The sequence below is a fragment of the Pararge aegeria genome, chromosome 11, assembly GCF_905163445.1.
Source record: "Pararge aegeria chromosome 11, ilParAegt1.1, whole genome shotgun sequence".
Lineage (NCBI taxonomy): Eukaryota > Metazoa > Arthropoda > Insecta > Lepidoptera > Nymphalidae > Pararge > Pararge aegeria.
The window spans coordinates 7,306,949-7,313,209 of NC_053190.1; positions in this window are offsets into that span (position 1 = coordinate 7,306,949).

Consider the following 6,261-nt stretch of genomic DNA (forward strand, 5'->3'; position numbering starts at 1 on the left):
GCCACTTAGTTTAACCTTTATACTTTCATTGCTTTATGCTAATAATACAGTGTTAAGCTAAGGCGTATAAAATCAATCACAATTCTGCCCTGTCAATCACAGTCATGCTGTATTTACAAAATGGCGGATTAAAGAAAAAAACGTATTTTTTTAGGTGATTCATATACAACTCCAATTACAAAGTTATTTCAATAAAAATGTTGCACGTATGTCTAGATTAGTTGCTTAAGGTAAATCACAATATATATAAAAAATATAAATAAAAAATTATTGGGAATGAAAACAAAAAAAAAAAAAATTCAATGTTTGAGAGCATTATCAATATTTAATATGCTATTAAATAAATATATATACCTATTCTGCGACAAAAATATTAATGTTTAAAATTATGGATTGTTGATTGTGTATTTCAAAGTTTACACATAATTCATTTAAAATATGTTGTCAAATTTAGTCGTGAGTTTTCCATACTAGTTTTGAATCAGATCGGGATTCTTATTCATATTTAGGTACTTCTTATTTATTTTTTCTTTATTTATAACTAATTTACTTACGACACTTCAAACAACAGTTGATTCGTAAATGCCATGGTATGTTAGAATTTGTTTTTATCTGCCATATTTTTGGTGAAAATGGTGAAATCTTCAAGCGCATATGCGACCAGTTTCGCGCTCTGTTAATTACATTGTTATACTTCGGTTTCTCTACCCTTGTCTAATCAATTTTAAAGTATGTATTACTGATATAAATTATCGCAGTTTAAATGAAATTCCATAAATCGTTAAAATTTATCTTTTTCGTCTCCCTACTTTAAAAAAAAGCTTATATGTAACTTATATACATTAGCTCTTAGGGCCTTTTTCCTGTCTTGCCGAGTTCTACCCGCGTGAGGATCTGGTAAAAATTCCCCTATCCTATCATTTCATAATATGCCTTTTTCCTATCCTACGGGAACATCTCATGCGGGATGCGTTGAACTACAGGCACGCCGTTAAACGCACGTGTGTGCGGACTAGATCCGCACGCGGGCAGAAAACCGCTAGACAAGAAAAAGGCCCTCTCATATACCTAGGCCAGTTTAGCAAGCCAGTTTAGCAAACCTGCTGATGTTAAAGGTACCTGCAGTACTATACAATTTATTTATATAAAAGCAATTATAGTACTTATAGCAAGTACCTATCTATATTTACTTATCTTTGTTCTCGAAATACGAAGGTAAAGTTTTCTGTAATATTTTTGGTCGCTTCGCTTCAGGGTTGCAAAACTGTTTGGGAATTAAACTCTTTTTGAACGCCACTGAACTACGCGAAAGTTTTTGTTTTTGGGTTTGGAAATATAACTAAGAATCGATAGACCAGCGATAAATCCGCAACCAAATAAAATAACTGTTACACAATTCACCTTTCCGGACGAGGCCTAATTAATTTTGGTTGAAAGAGTTATTGCCATTGTAGCTATCATTAAGAGTACCTGAATCCACCGCAAAGCTTAGCCATTTAGCCTTTATTTACGTGTACCTAAGGTACGGCTGCCACTTTTGCCATTGTTAACTTTTCAGTGAGGTTTTGTGTGATACATATATTATTTCGTAAAAGTTATAAGCGCACAATAAAAAATAAATATAATTTGCATTTTCTTTTCCAACCATACCTTTTAATAAGTACTACCTACTCTGATCATTTAATAGGTAACTATAGCGAATAATCAGAGAAAATCGGTGATTTGCGAATCGGGGATAAACTATAAGGATGCATATCGAGTGATATCTGAACTGAACTGAACTCTTAAAACCATTGTTAACTCATTTTTGTAGTATTGGTACAAGCGGATCCCCGTGATGTTACGTGCGATTGTTTCTGGCGAAAAGGTAAAAGAATTATGTCTATAGAATGAAGGGCTGTAGTGTTATGCCGATTCGCGTCTAAATCGAGAAAAAACGATGCAAATCCCAGTTATTTGGGCAAAGGTATATTACAAGCGCAGCGAGAGCTGCAGAGTTTCAGTGGGCGACCTCCATAACAGGCTGACTATTGGATGTTTTTTTTATAGTAATAATTGACTGACCAAGCACACGGGCCAGCTGATGATAAGTGGAAAACCATCGGCTATAAACAGGGGAACACAGGGCGTGCAAGGAGCATGTCCTGCTAGCCACATGGGCAGGTGAAAGTTATATAATTTTTGTCTCCTGCTTGTATCACGACGTCCTGTGTCCATAATTTTGAGGCGTAGGCGTTAATCCTCACGAGCCTGTAATCGGCAACCGCGCCCTTCACAACGGCACACAGTTTTGCAACAACGCTGCTTATTTAAACCTATTATTGAAAGAGGTCCACCAATCACCTTGACTACGGCCTGAACCCCTTCTCATTGTGAGAGGAGACCCGTGCCCTGTAGTGGGCTAATAAATAAATATACTACGAAAATACACACATCGCCACCCAGCCCCAAAGTAAGCGTAGCTTGTGTTTTGGGTACTAGGATAGCTGATGAATACTTTTATGAATATAATACACATAAATACTTATAATATACAGATAAACACCCAGACACTGAAAAGCATTCACGTTCATCACACAAACATTTTTCCAGTTATGGGAATCGAACCCACGTCCTTGGACGCGGAAAGCAGGGTCACTGCCCACTGCGCTAACCGGCTGTCAATAGGTAATCGGTCGATATGATGGTGATGGTTGAAAGACGTGATAGTTATGTGGTTAGCACTTCAGAAACCCGGCACACGTCTCGTAACCTTTGGAAATTATACGCTTTTTCAATTTTATACCAATAGCTGTAACTTTAAGAGGAAACATCGTGAGGAAACCAGCATGCACAGCTATTCATAATGTTCTCACAGGCACGTTAAGTTGTGGTGGACTACGGCCTACACCCTCATTCTGCCATTCTGTTTATGGTTGGTTATTATAATGATGATCATTGGAAGTAGGTAGTTAAAACAGATTAGTCCACCAATACGCACTAGACCAGCGTGGTTGACGTTGCCATTCGGTCGGGACTTGGCGGGATTCTCCCGAATTTTTGTATGTCCTCCCGACTCCCGACAAAACAAATAATCTCCGAAAAACAAGTTCGATAATTCAAGTTCACATTTTCGTCAGCGAAACTTGCAAAAAACAAAAAAAAATGACAAATACTTATGGCAAGAACAAAAACAATATACATGCTCATTCGGTTCTTATCTTATGTGTCAAAAATACCTACTATGTTTTTTTTTTCTTATATCTACAGTGCAATGCAAAAATATGTTTGTTTACTTAATATATTATGTATAATTAATATTATTAACTTATTTTTTTATCTCTCCCGACCAAAGCCCTAAAATCCCGAAAAATTGGTTATTGATCCCGATAACAGGGAGAATCGATCTGGCAACCCTGGGTTGACTGCAGTGTAAACCGTAGTTGGCCGACAATGATGTTGATGTTAAAATTGATGATGATGTTGAAACATTGAACATATATATGTACCTAGGTACTTAAAATGGATAGAAATTTAACGTCTACCTACAGATATAAATAAAAAACGCAAATAATGCGGGAAAAATAGCTGTGCATAGGTCAAAAAAACACACCGAATTGGGAACCCTCACCTCTTTTGGGAAGTCAGTTAAAAATTGTCTGCATCGGATATCCAAATAGGTATACGAATTGTATTCCAACCGCTGTCCAAAGCGGGTAAAGAATTTTAATTCAAAGCTTATTATGACTCACCAACTATTGGAAACTGTTTTAGGGTTCTTTAGTAAAGGAACCCATCAAAACCCATTTCAAATTTTGCCTCTGCTGATAGTCTAAGACAGAACTCCTATTTCAAAGGAGTAGGTACAACGCTCACATCGATGCAATGCAGCGGCGCGTACCAGTGTGTCGTCATAACTTTTACATGGTAGTTTTACGTAGTAGTAGGTAGTATTCAGTAGGTACGTGTAACTAATACTTGTGTACCTAACTGCCTAAGGTCCCATTCATTCAGGCAGGCAATCCGTCGCAGCAATTGATTGCGCGCGGATCGCAGCGATCCATCCCTTCAAAACTTTAGGAGTAGTAGGTAGAGTTTTTTGTGACAGAGCTCGTCCGGGTTAGTACTATCTCCATGCTTATTCCTGCCGCTATCCGGATCTCAGCTAAGCTGTGTTTTGCAGCATTTTGTCATTTTTCATTGTTCATTTGCAGCGGTCTGAAAGGCGTGGTTGCTGGTTTTATTATATGCACGTCGCTGCGATCTATCGCTATGACCCATTTGATCCGGGACGTGGCATCTTAGAAACCCTGCAAGGGGAGATATGTTCCAGTCAGTAACATGTGAAAATTGTGGTTATATGAATGTGAGTTGCACCAGTAACTCGTGCAAGTTGCTTGCTTCAGTACATTTGAAGTATATTAACGTCGAACCGTATTAATAGCATTTGTATATGTACCTACTACTTTTTATTTTCTTTTGTGGGACCTATTCACTTTCCTTCTCCATTTATCTTGTTGACTAGGGTCACTGGTAAATACCTCTTATACAAAATAAATAAAAAAGTCAAAGTCAAAATAAAATCGGTAAGAGGAAGAAAATCGTATAAAGTATACGTGATTTACGCTAGTGTAAATACTTTCGGGTGGAAAAACTCCAGATTGCATGCGATCTCTGAGATCGCCTGCGATGTAGGCATTTGGACATACACGTGCAACCGACGCTTGCTACGTATTGACAAGCTACGGATTGCACCGTGTAAGAACCCCTTAATATGTGTTTAGTGATTAGTCTATAAATTTCACCCTTTCTCTGAACGTTTTCATTTGGGACGTTACAATGGAATCAACTAGAAGACACCGATGCTTCGCATCGTACAGTGCACTTGTGTATTGTTTATCAAATTAATTTATTCTGTTGTTCCATTGTTAAAGTTTCATTTTTTGTATGATTTTATGCTAGTCTAGCCGCACTGGCGGCTTAGTCTGCGTACAATTTTTATTGGTATGTGGATTGAAATTAAAAAAAAATCTTTTCTTTCTCATTGAAATTATTTTTATAACTTATGCCTTATAAAATCTCTCAACTGCAATTTCACCAGTTTGGCTTTCCTAAGTTTCCACTACCAGACCAGACAAGAGACAATTAACAAATTATAAATTCCCAAATTGTCCCTGCCGGAGATCCAACCCGGGACCTTCCACTTTTAAGACTACAGTGCTCACCACTGCCCCGTGGAGGTTTAATCGTTCTGAATAATAGCCCGGGAATAAAAAAGACCCAAACACTGAAAAGGTGTGTTTTAGGTTTACGCTATTGTTGAAATAGTCATACAAGCAGGTATGATAAGAAGCAGTTATGCAGAAATCACATTCACAGACACCTCAATTTGATTTATTTGTATGGACGAAAATAGCACTTTTTTTTAATATCCACTTCAGTTATAATTACCTATCTACCTACTTAATAGCACGCGACACCTGGCCTTGGGCCCGTGATTTTCTATGATCATAGTCATCGTAGATATCCTGAGCTATCTACTCCGACCATAGCCACTTTATTTTCGCAGTTCGTTCAGCTTTTTTAGTAACCCTGGCTTAACTACGGATCTACTCATTTCCGATTTGATTACGCGGAGAAAATCCGAGCATAGGTACCAGCTGACTGCTGAGTGACCCTAAGCGTTCTGCTAGTTAGCAACCAACGACTTCAATTTTAATTGGTCGCCATAGTTATATGGGCTTTATAAGAACGCTAAGTTAGCGACCAATTTTCGGAGCTAGAGGCTAGAAGGCGGTCTAGCCCCTAGCTTCGCAGCGAGTAACTTGCCGCCCTCCCCTTCTTATCGCATTCCTGTCCGGGCCATCCACCTACCGGGACCACTGGGGACCCACAGCACTCAATCTACGCAGATAAGCACTAAGTATATTGAATCGTTCATGTGTAAATTTTGTAATTATGATTATTATTTTGATCTATAGTCTTCTCATGCAAGAACCTATTGAATATATGTAGGTTTTTGTATATATCTATACCTACATATATTTTATCTACTTGCGTTCTTTGGTGGAAGGACATTAACATGACAATACTGAATGTAATCGAATTTACATAACAGATTCCTTTGTAGGTCATAGCATAATGAGCAGAACCGACAGGTACCTGCTTAAACCTGTCATAGTAAAAATAAACCACAAAACAGGTAGGTAAAGTCAGATCGGGTAAATTTACTTTTTATGGTAGGTACGTAAATCTGCGTATAAAAAAAATTACGTAACTCTG